We start from the raw sequence: 12,639 nt of genomic DNA, 5'->3' as shown, positions 1-12,639 counted from the left end.
TTATTTTTCTGTTTTGAAAGATAAGCACAGCCTTGAAAGAAGACTCCCCTCCGATTGAAAAAAAAAACATATCTAATACACAAGAGACCTCTCATCATCCAGTTCCACGCAATCTTCGAAGGTGGTCCGAAAATAGTTTACTCTAACTATCTTTACTAAAAGTATGATACTATTTTGTTTCGACTTTTCACATAAGTGACGGACAGGGTAAAGAATTGACAAAAAGTGCGTTATGTAATTTTTGGATGACCCGTTATCAAATATCCATGTTTATATTCAATTGTGAAACTATTCCATTTCAAAGACCAGGCAACCGTTTTTATTATTTTTCTTTACCCATGCCTTACAGCATTTCTACAAGGGGTATTAAAAATATACCAATTTAAAACAACTGTAATCCTCTCTTTCTTATTCCAGCAGTGAGTATACAATTCGAATGCTTACCTAATGGCGACCCTATTTCTGCTGTTTCTCGTGGCAGATCTTCGTCTTCTTCTTCTAAAAGAAATAATTCACTTGAAAGGTTTTCTTCTCCGGCCGAATCTGCTCTTCATGCCAGGTCCAGGTCTCCTATTAACAAGTTCATGGCCCCTCCTGGCAGAAGTCCTCCTTCAAGGCGTCCTACTCTTTCCCGGTCCATGGCTGCTGCTACCAGACTTCCTTCGTCTGACGGATATGGATGTGAACTTGAACAACTTCAATTTATTCGGCTCCATTCCCACACGAATCCGCACCGGATGTTCGAACTTCGAAAATACACTTTCTTAGCCAATGCATCACTTAAAATAAGAATTAAAAAATATAAGTATGAGCCTGTTCCAACTAAAGAACAAATTGTATTGTCAACATTAGATGGTGACGTTTTTGCAATATTAGAGAGTTTTAATTCTCTTGCTGGAATATATTCAAATGCTGATCAAGCTGGAATTCGGGTAAAAGTAAACATCCAAAACGGCACGTTAACCCCCTTGACCCGAAAAGAAATGGATGAAACTCCAGTAGGTTACAGCTTCCCAATTATGATGCATTATAGAGTAAAGAATGTAAAACCTCGTGCAAGCAGTCCTCTATAACGTTAATATATATTTAAATTCTTATGAAATTCTTATATGCAATTAGTAATTAGGGGTGTGTCAAATTTTTGCGTGTAACTTAAGTGATTTTCATGTATGAGAAATTCAGCTTTTATACTAAGAATTTTTTCAGTTGCGACAAAACAAATCTTTCCTCCTTGTTGAAAATATAAATTCCTACTGCCGAATACTGAAATAAATAATATTTCAAAGATCTTAACGTTTGTTTCAAGTTATACCCTTTAAAAGTATGGAAAATAAGATTTGTTACGAAATTATGCCTTTAGAGTAAAATTAGTGTGGGTAGTTTATTAGAATGAATTTAAAATGCTTTAAATTTCTAAAATTTCAAGCATAAATATTGAAAGTTTAAAAAATAGATGCATTTTGAATTGAAAAATATGAACATTAATATTAAGTTAAAAATTTTATTTTTTTCTGAAATTTCAATTCACCTTCAAAAAGTCATATTTCTGGTTCAAATTAAATTTCCTTTATTGGAACCGTCTACTGTTATGGTTTTGGTTCAGAACTCATTGAAAATTATATGATTTTATTTAAGGTTCAGCATTCATATATTTTGTCAAAGTAAACTATTATTTTGTCTAAAGTAACTTTTATTAAGTCAAAAATTCCACTGTTTTGTTAAGCATTCGTATTTTTGGATCGAATGTCTGTCCTTTTGGATTCAAAATTCATCATTTCATTGAAAGATCTAAAGTTTCATTATCGGTTCAGAACTGATTTTTTTCTTGCTGAAATTAGTTGAGAATTGTAATAGTCTTTTAGACATTCAATTTAGTCGTTAAAAAGTCATTTCTTATAAAAGTGTATTCTTTCTATTTGAAAAGTCTACTATTTTATTGTAGGTTCAGTATTAACGTCTTTTGGTTAAAAATTCGGCTTTTTCGTGGAATTTTACTATTATTAACATTAAAATTCAAATATTCATTGAAAAAGTCATTTTTTTATTTCGAAATACAATTTTTTTCCTGAATGTTCTCCTATTTGGTTGAGGTCATTTCTTTGGGTTTAAAAGTTCACCTCTATTGTTGAAAATTTAACTATGTTTTAACATATTCGTCTGTATTAAAATACGATTTAAATGAGAATACAGCCATTTTTGTTAGAAGGCTAATTTTTTTGTGCAAAATCGTTAATTTGATTGTAGATTTCTCTTCTTAGGTTCAAAATTTAACTATTCGGTTAGAAATTCTTACAATTTGCTTGAAAATTCATCTTTATCATTCTAATGGTATATTGTGATTAATCTATAAGTAATACTTCAATTAAAGAGTGGTTTAGAACATTTAAAAGTGGTCGTACTTCAGTTGAAAGTGACCCACTCTCTGACAAGGCCTTAGCGGCCAAAGTACCTAAAGATTTCGAACCAGAAAGTGTTTGTGTACCATAAATACACTCTAAAAAGTCAATAGGAAAGAAAGAGTTCATAGTTCTGATATAACTTTCTGCGATTTATGAATGCTTGCCAAATTAAAGTATTCTCCAAAAGAAAAATTATTGCAATACTTGAACCGAATGAAACAGATTGCGATAAAGCAGCTTTTAGCTATTCCGAAACAGTCTTCCAATTTGGGGAATTTTTGAACTGCGCATGTTTCGCGCCGGAAAACTGATTGGTCACTGATAGAGCGCGTAGTTTGAGTCATATGAGTATTCAAATTTAATAGATATAATAAATAATGACTGGGAAATGCATCGAAATGTAATTTATTATTCCAAAACTTAAATTTTGAAGTGACAAATAACACAATAATGCGATTGTGTTGCAAAAACCGTTATCCATTATGATTTCAGAAAAAACAATATTCTCAATCCATTTTTGGACATTTTAAGGATCTTATCTTAAGTCACATTGAAGAGAATAAAAAAGCGCCGAGAGTATCCAATCCAGGAGTACTGACGAGACGCAGGCGCAATTCAAAATCCTTTTAAAATAGGGGGGACTGTAATAAAAGGAGACTCTGTGGAGTAGTTTTGAATGTGGAAGGATCGCAGGAAGAAGGTTCTGGCTTCTAAAAATAAGTATTTAAAGAGAATAGCATCACCATTGACCATAACTAACTCTTACTACTGGTAAAAACCAAGGTCGGACATTTATGTTTAAAAAACCTCCTAAATGTAAATGCGAACATCTTTTTATGTATGCACAATTATTTTTCTGCTTCGACGATGCGCGGAGGATACGTTTAGAATGAAAATTTCAAATATGAATTGCACATGCACACTGCACCTTGTAATTACTTGCGCGTTGTAGATGCGAGAACATTAAATCCTCACATGGCCGCAGATTGATAAACATTCACGAAACAATGCAGCTCGACTCGAATTGTATGCTTTAGGGTCGCATTTAAAATTCTTCATCCTATCACAACTTTAGAAGCATCAAATCCAACCTTAATTACCTTTTATTACATTCTCATCAGAGAAGGTATTAGATTGGTATTAGAGAAGGTTTTTAATAATGTGTGTGTCTATCTGTAGGTCTGTCTGTATCTCTATCTGTATGCATGTCTGATGACTGCGTGTCACGATAACTTTTGACAAAGGTAATCTGTTAGATTGGCGTTTGTTACAATTATCTACTCAAAGAAGATCAACGAATTTTGTTATTAGTCACCTTTTAATCAAGCGCGTAGTTTTTATTTTATTCGTGAAAAACAAAAAGTTGCAGCTCTAAAATAAACTACTAATACGTCATCAATAATTTTTTTCTTGCATGCGAAGATTTTGTTTTAATTGTAAAAAAATATAAATATAAGAAAATTAAATAATTTTCTTTTGATAACAATCCATATTATATCATAAATTTGAATAATGTAAATTTATTGAAATGATAGATTTCCCTAACCGAGAAGTTAGCGCTGGATGTTTTCGCTCGCAGAATTAAGCAAGATGAAGCTAGATGTTAGCCAAAGCTAACAAAATGTTTGCTCGCTCCATCAAATCATGAAAGTTCTATCTCGGACAGAACTTTCATGATTTGGTGGAGCGAGCGAGCACCTTTTAGTTTTTGCCAAATTCTAGCTACATCTTACTCAATTCTGCGAGCAAGACTTTTTAGAGTTAACTTCTCTGTTAGCTTTTTAATGCTTATATTTTTTTAAGTTCGCCACCAAATAAATTCATCTTCAACGAAATTTTTGAATTGTTGACTTCAAAAAATCAATTTTCAACGAATAATGAAATCGTACAATACGGGTTTTCGCAAATTTAGATCAAATAATTTTGTAATACATAATTTTAATCCAAACAGAAGGAGCGTTATAATTTGCTTGTATGTTTTAAGTCAGTCAACAGAACAAAAGTATTACAAATTAAAGACGGTAAAACATTTGTTCAAGTTGGTGTAACGTGGTTGTCACGTGAGTCAGAGGTTCTGCTATCATTTCTAATTTTTTTGATTTAATAGCTTTATTCGTTAAGGTTTACGTGACAAAAAAGGTTCCCCTGTTGTAATATTTAGATTAGGAGTCAGTAGTAGTAAGTTGAAGGAAAACAGTAGGTTTAATTATTGACACATTTTAAAATCGAACATATTTACCACTTATTCAGTGAACATGACTACATCTAAGTACTTTTTTTATGATTTCTTTGTGCAAAGATTTTGTTTTAAATGTTTTTATAATGTTTATGATGTTTTTTTAAGATTATTTTGCGACTTATATTTTCGAGGCGCACATAACAAAAACATAGACACAGAAGAATATATTTGAGAATCACTGAAACATAAGCTGTGATTGGTGGGAAATCCGACTCCTTTGATGTCAAAGAGACCATCGAATCGACATCGTCATAGAAAATTCCTATTTCAACATTAAATAAAAATTGTAAACAATATGTAAAAAAATTGTATGAGCGTATTTAAAATTACAATTTCATATACTATAAGATCCATTTATTGTAAAAAATGATATCTGACTTTGGAAACAACCCTACTACACTGTGTCACAGCGATTGGGTACTTTAACCGAGATGTAGTATGTACCCTGTAGGCCTTAAAAACAAAAATTTACTTAATTTTTTTAGCGTTTTTTTATTTGTATAGGAAAATAATTTCATCTAGTAAATTATCTGTAGTTTTTAACGTAAGATATCGTTTATTTTATTCGTACAAAATATTGCTTCAGATTGTCTGTAAATTCTTGCAGTGTTTTACTTTCTCGAATTTGTTCTCTTAATTAGTTAAATACATCTGTAACACTATATGAAGCTGTACTCTGTCTTTAATTAGTTTTTTAATACTGATTTATCAGCTCGACTGCTTATCTTGTTTGATAATTATGATCATTGTTCCAATTTCAATCTTATTTTATGTCTTTTTAAAGATTGCTTGCCATCCTAAATATTATTTCTTTTCTTTCGATGTCTGAAAAAGGACATGCATCTGTTACTTTAATTTTTATATAATATATAAGTTAATAGTTCAAAAATCCAGCGGTAGGCCAAAAATTGATTCTATTGCTTTAAAAGGTATCTGTTATATTGGCAGCGAATGGTACTTTACGGATAGTAGTAGTAGTAGTAGTAGTAGTAGTAGTAGTAGTAGTAGTAGTAGTAGTAGTAGTAGTAGTAGTAGTAGTAGTAGTAGTAGTGGAAGCTTCTAATGTGTCCCCTAAGGGTTTACATTTTTCTTACACCTTCTCTATTCCTTTAGACACCCTCCACACACTTACTTGGTGGTGGAAGGGGGACCTACAGTTTAAGGTGGGTTCCGAACCACCAAGAGCCTTAAGTACTTAGAGAAAACCTTTTTCTCTAGAGGTACCGGTCCCACGACTCTCCGGAGATGAACAACTCGTAATCAAACTACACTGAAAAAATAGTTAGTTGAGCCACCTATTTAGTTAGTAAGATATCGTACCGCTATTTTGTTAGTTGATACTTCTATTTTTTCAGTGGATACAACAATTCCATTAGTTGTGACTATTCAGTTGGTACCAGCAACTAAGTAAATGGTTTTCCCTACTAATAAAATAGCAGTACCATATCTTACAAACTAAATAGTTGGCCCAACTAACTATTTTTTTCAGTGTAGATGAAAAATAATTTTTGCAAATTTAAAATAATTTTTTTCATTAAAAAACAGATCTTTCATTTTTTCTTCAACTTTTCCCATTGGACAGAAAAGAGAAACATCATTAAAAACAATGTGATTCTAATGCTTTCTTCTGTTGCCTTCGTATTTTTCCTACGAGTTGCTTTGTCGCTGTTGCCCAAGTTGTATATATCTGAAATGTGACTCAATAAAAGCATAATATATTATGCATCTATTTTTTGCTCTTGCCAGTTCCGAAAACGTTTTTATAATATTAATCGAAGGTATTATTTTCCGACTATTGACTGTATATGTCTTTTTGAATTAAGTTTATTGTCAATAATATTAATAATTCCCAGATATTTGTACTCCTCAACTTCGCGAACAGTTTAGTTTCCAATTCTCACTTGTTCTAGTAACTTTTTTATGTTTTCAAATGCAAACGTGATGCAGAATCTTTTTTTCCTTGACCAACAAGTTATTGTGTTTGAGCTATTTGCAATATTTAACTATCTCTTGGTTTTTTATTTTCTCTGATTCTTTACAATCTTTAATCCCATACACAGCAAGTACCATATTCTAGGCATTATTTCTTTTACTTGTAATTACATGAACATACACATATTTTATTTTATTATCAAGATAATTTTCCAATAATTTAAGAGCTGTAACTTTCACTCCCATTGTTTCTTGCATACTGCTAATACTACTTTGTTACGGAATTCACTGTGTATGGACATTTGGAAATTTTTCTTTTGCTAAGGTGGGGTTAAATTCACTGTATGAATTTTAGTACAATTTAATTACAATCCGACTTCATACGAGTTTATTCAAAATACTCGCATTTGCCTAGAAATTTAGCAACATGAGAGGAAAACATCCCGGTCTTACGCCGTAGATGATCACTCATCCAAGTGCTCGGGGCGTTCAAAATGGCTTGACACGTGGACTCTTTTCCGAGTCGAGATCATTTTCGAGGGCACATTAACGAGCTCGGGACTCGTTCGAAAAACTAGATAGGATTCCGTAGGTCTAAAATTAATTCTTCTTTCTAGCAACAAGTGTCCAACATTTAGTAGAGAAATAATATCCTTGATTTAAAAACATAAGAAAATTATAGGGCTTGAAGTTGTACAAGTGCTTTGACAGACTTTTCTAATTAAAAGTGTCGATTATTGAGGGCAATGGATAACGTTTTTATTAAACTCTTCTTTATTCGAGAGATTAAGAACCTACTCCATAAAGTTTGTAAAAAAATTTTGAATACTTTTACTTAATCGAAATCTGTACAGTGACAAAATTTTCATTTCCCCGAAAAGGTAGGTAAATTTTTCGCTGTTGTTAATCTATTTACTAATCGCGAATTCCCATCGCTCAAGCTTGAATTTTGTAAAGAAGTAAAGGTTCGCTATAAAATTTCTACAAGATGCATAGTCGGATCAGTTTCATGTACACGTTCCCTTACCCGAAATTCGGTGCTATTTGCTAACGCTCTCGATCTCCTACCTCGGTGAGGTGGTGGAATGCGTGCGCTACCTTCGGGTTAAATGCCTCTGACGGGTGACAAACTGGGTGTCCTTTGTGGAGAATAATGGAAACCATCGCCGTTGGTTAGAGGGATTGAAGGATAACCATCATCAGTCCTTGCTGGTGCACGTTGACGATTAGCTGGCATTTTGCAAATTTTCTTACTCAAAACAAAAGATAATTAATTAAAAATAAATTCACAAACACTTCCCTATGATCTTAGATTTTTCCGGTTAAATATTCCCGGATTTCGACACCATTGTATAATTTAGGATTGGGATCAGGTATTATTTGGAAAATAAATCAAAGTTTTGCTTTTGAGGAAAATTTAATTTTCTTCAATCCGAGCACGTAAAATTTGACTGCCAAAAAATGCATTTTTCCATACGTAGCGAGGCTCGATTTAAATTCAACTTATATCTCAAAATATAATTCTATAAAAATCTTTTCCTGGTACCTTTCACACTGGAATTTTTAACTACGATTGTAAATATTAAGAAATAAGCGTTGGAACATAAAATTATTATAAGATAACGTCATTTTCGCAGTTGAGTTTATTTCGAATTTCTTACTCACGTCTCACACAAAATTACTGAGTATAGCCGTTTGGTTTTTGGTTACAGATATCGAAAGATCTTTGCAGCAATATCTTATTACGCACATTGCTTTGATGAACCAAACATTGACAAGAGTGCTTATTTATATAACTGTCTTAAGAACGATTAATCGTTCAGCGAAATACCGTATTGGTTATTTTTCGTTTCTTATACCAAGGATTAAAGCAGATTTCTAAAGTTACTTTACAGATTTAATTCGCGGAAATAAAGTAGTTTGCAAACGAGAAAAATACCTAAGTATACGCATTTACAGATATCTATCTCTACAAATAAATCTTAAGTTTAAATGATTTAAACCTATTCGCAACAATGCTATCAATTTATAGGACGTATCGTTTGCTTTAAATTTTACTGTAGTTAACTTTATAATATTTTACTGTTAGGTCCAGGACATCTTCAGTTGAGCCTAATCGTACCTTTATAATTTAATGATATTTTATTTGAATAAAGAAAATAAGAAACAATTCTGTATGCATTTGCATTGATTACATATGCATGTGACCGAGTGCGAAAGCACCGATTGATGTTTCAAACCACTATTTCATTCATTCAGAAGTATTTTTTCTCAGTCTGCCACAAAAACTGAAAAGATAGGTAAGTGGCATTGCCGCTTAGAGTGAATCTCTTAAGCGTGGCAATGAAAAAGTCGACCTAAGCGGCAATGTCACTTATGTATCTTTTTAATTTGTACGGCAGTATTATGCACCGAAGAAGTCTAAGAACATATCCATGTAGGATTCTTTCTTTTACCTGTAATTACACTACTTTGTGAGCTGTAACTTTCACTCTCATTCTTCTTGCATACTGATAATAATACTTTGTTGCGCAATTCACTGTGTCTGCACATTTGAAAACTCTGCTTTTACTAAGGTGGGCTTAAAATCACTATACGAATTTTAGTACAATTTAATTACAATCCGACTACATACGAGTTTATTTGAAGTACTCACATTTGCCTAGACATTTGGCCAGATGAACAGAAAACATCCTGATTGTACGTCGTAGATGGTAAATTATCCAAGTGCTCGGGGCGCTCGAAATAGCTTGACACGTGGACTCTTCTCGAGATCATTTACAATGTATTTCTATGAAAATTTGTACGCGCCGGAATTTTAGATGTTTTTTCCAAACATGCATAACAATTTTTTGAATTGCAGAATAACTTGTTGTGTATCGCGAGAGGTTACCCATGCGAAGCCGTGTACAAATAAAAGTTATTACTGTACAAATAAACATCGTGGTATTTTATTGAACTTTATTTCCAAATAAAATAATGGCAAGCAAATTAGAGGGTCGCATGCAGAGGGTGCGCATAAGCTTTAGTATATCTTAAGATTGTAGCTATTACGTAAAACGGGATCAAATTAAAGCAAGACTGATAATTTCGGGCGCATTTATTAATGAGCAAGACAATGGATTAACGGGTCTGATGAATAAAGAGACCGACTCGATACGAGAACTGATCGAGAAAGTACGATAACGAGCTCGGTTCTCGTTCGAAAAACTAAATAGGATTCCGTAGGTCTAAAATGAATCTTTCTTTCTAGCAATGAGTGTCCTGAATTTGGCAGAGGAATAATATCCATTTTTGAGCACAGTTTTCGTTAAATAAACAAAAGCCTGAATGATTAGACCAAGAGTCTTAAATTCATTTTTGAAGAAACGTTATTTTAACTTTCAAAAACGGAAATTCTGCTTTCGATATTGTGATCCCCCGTTTTATAATGACAAAACATAAAAAATGTTATGATAGTTAGAGCCTCTAACAAAATCTTCACTTTTAGAATGTAACAGAATTGTTACTATAAAATATAACTTGGCACGGCCCTGCACGAAGAGGTTGCTGGGCCGCACCCGAGATATGCCGGAACCCCCCGACGGGTCTCGAAGTCCCTGACGACGAAACGTCCCGTCGTCAGTCTGGGCTCGTCCGCTCAAGTGTAGCTTGGTTTACTCTCCGCGGACTATCCCAATTTTTCTACCTTGAGTGTGCCTCGCTTTTCTGCTGCCTGCTTCGCGCTGCTGGCTCATCCCCGAGTGCCGCATCGCCCTGATTCTCAACGTCCGAATCCCAATTCCTTCCTCGGTAGGCAATCCCGTCATAAGATATAATACTCTATCAGGAGTGGTGCCGATAAAAATATTCGGGACCAATTTCCTGAACAAAGAAAATTAAATCCGTCGAAAAATCAAACAGTTTTAGACATATTTCTATAACTACGATTTAGCAACACAATTGAATAAATAAATCATTAGAAAATTTTAATTAAGAATTGAATTTTACTAAAGAGCAGATTTTTTGTAAGGACAAATAATGGCTTAACAGTGAAATTATGTTACAATGCCATTCTGAACAATATCACCGTTGCACCTTTTCGTAAGAACGCAACGTTAGTGATATTGAGGTGGCAGATCTACATGAAATCCGTAAGAGCATGATGAGCGGGAATAATATCCTCACTATGCAAACTGCATCTTGGATTATCTAATTTATTATCTTGTATAATATTTTTTAATACTCTGGATTTTAGGTTTTAATATATTTATATTATAAAAATACAATATTTCAATAAATAATACAAGGGTATATCCTGCTTTATCGATTCTTCAATATCAATAAATTTTAGTTCATATAATCTGATTTGCTCAATCATAGTTAATAGTACGAAATTATACTCTGTAAAGTTTTTGTAATGACCGGGCATAGTCCCTTTTTCTCAGTGCTCACATTCATTTAGGTATATCTAATTATAACAAATAAAATTTATAAATTTGGGCCTTAATTGTCAAGAAGATTATCCTTGCTTTTCTTTTCGACAATTTCAAATAATAATATTCACAAAATACAAAAATTTCGCATTATTATTAATTTTATGTTTTAGCTTAAAAATGCGTAAGTAGAACATTTGGTAAGAGGTTATAATTAATGCATATCTTGCTTTTCCAATTGATAATTTTTCCATGATTAAGTTTATATTATTTGAAATCAGCAGAGTTACGTTTCTGATGTATTAATGTTCCTTATCGCAAACTAAAGAATGATCAAACTTTACTTTTTCCACTATAAAGCAATAACTTGTAATACGATATCTCGATAGAGTCACGCAGCCTCTTCACATATTTCGCAATATTATAGACATTTATTGTGTAAATAAGGCTGAAAATACTACACAATTGTCTTCTATTCTTTTTAATCTCTACTAATTTCTCGATTCTGTTAAAGTTAAAAAAATAAAAACATGGATTTAAAAACCCCAAAAAAGTTGTGAAAAATCTTTACTTGTATATGTCCTTGAATACAGTTTGACATTTCGGTTGGTTTTGCTTGTTTCCATTAATAATTTTCAGCCAAAATCATAACTTTTTAAATTATAGGCTGAAACTGATATGGGCGCAGTAAATTAGAATTTAAATTGATCTATTGGCACACGAATTTAATGTTTTGCACGCAGGGATAAAGAAAGCTTGATATTTTTCTTTGCCATGCTTCGAAGACAAAGAGGATATTTGAATATATTAAATTAGTGAAAATATGCAAGATTTTTGAAAAGAAAATATATAATTATTTATCAATTGGAATTTTACATTTATCTGCTCGCGATTTAAAATAAAATCGTCTGTTAATTGTCCAATTTTAAATAGGGTTAGTTTCAAATATTATGCATTGTGGCGAACAACTTTACATTGAAGAGCTTCGAAATTAGTTAATAGTTTGAAATAAAATAGTCAAAATGATATAATGCACTACTTAAAAGTGTTTCAACTATAACTATAGTCAATTTAGGTGTTCAGATGTTTTACCAAGAATAGAAAAATGTATGCTTCTTTTTTTTAAATTTTGTTCGTCATGGTATTATATATTAAATTGTTTTTCGAATAATATGTTCTGAGAAAAATATGTGCTGAAGAAAAATTTTATACAGACTTGAAATGGTATATTTAATTATTGTGAGAGTTTGCGTAATATATGCGTAAAAAATATGATGAATATTGGAAATTTTAAGAACTGTAAACAACAATTTTTCTCGCTCCACTCAGTTTATTTAAAATAAGAAAACACAGAGATGTTGGCGATTGCAATCTATTAAAGCGAATACAATACATATTAGAAATTATGGCTTAACATTTCTTAAATTTTGGGCAACGTAAAACGCTATATAAAATTCAAATGAAAGTGCTCTGCCTTTTTAATATTCCAAATAAAATTATTGCACTTTCAACAAATTAGATTACTATATCATTTAATTTTCTACCAAAAAAGAACAACTTTTATACAAATGTTTATTATTTAATTCAAAAACCTTTTTAACAAAATCGTTAAATGATAAAAAATGTACTTAAATTAAGATCCTGATAGTTAAAT

Source organism: Belonocnema kinseyi, chromosome 5, assembly GCF_010883055.1.
Source record: "Belonocnema kinseyi isolate 2016_QV_RU_SX_M_011 chromosome 5, B_treatae_v1, whole genome shotgun sequence".
Taxonomy (NCBI): Eukaryota; Metazoa; Arthropoda; class Insecta; order Hymenoptera; family Cynipidae; genus Belonocnema; species Belonocnema kinseyi.
This window is presented reverse-complemented; position numbering follows the sequence as displayed.